Raw genomic sequence first — 272 nt, forward strand, 5'->3', positions numbered from 1 at the left:
GTCGGGCGTCATCCGTCGCTTTCCCAGCTGGATGGCTCTCGGAGGCAAAAGCGCCGCGGGATGTGTTTTGTAAGCGAACTGGGCTAAGGATTCGGTCAGCGTTGTTGTTTCTCGTTTCCTACTTTCCGTCTGTGGTTTCCTGTAAACCTGCGTGGAGGATTTCAGATCTTTTGGACCTGCCCTGAGGGCACTGGGCCCTTTGCCTTTATTTAGTATTTCTCCTTGACTGTTTGTCGTGATTTTTTTCATCACTGGCTAAGTTGGGGGGGGGA

This window comes from Eurypyga helias, unplaced genomic scaffold, assembly GCF_000690775.1.
Source record: "Eurypyga helias isolate BGI_N326 unplaced genomic scaffold, ASM69077v1 scaffold1450, whole genome shotgun sequence".
Lineage (NCBI taxonomy): Eukaryota > Metazoa > Chordata > Aves > Eurypygiformes > Eurypygidae > Eurypyga > Eurypyga helias.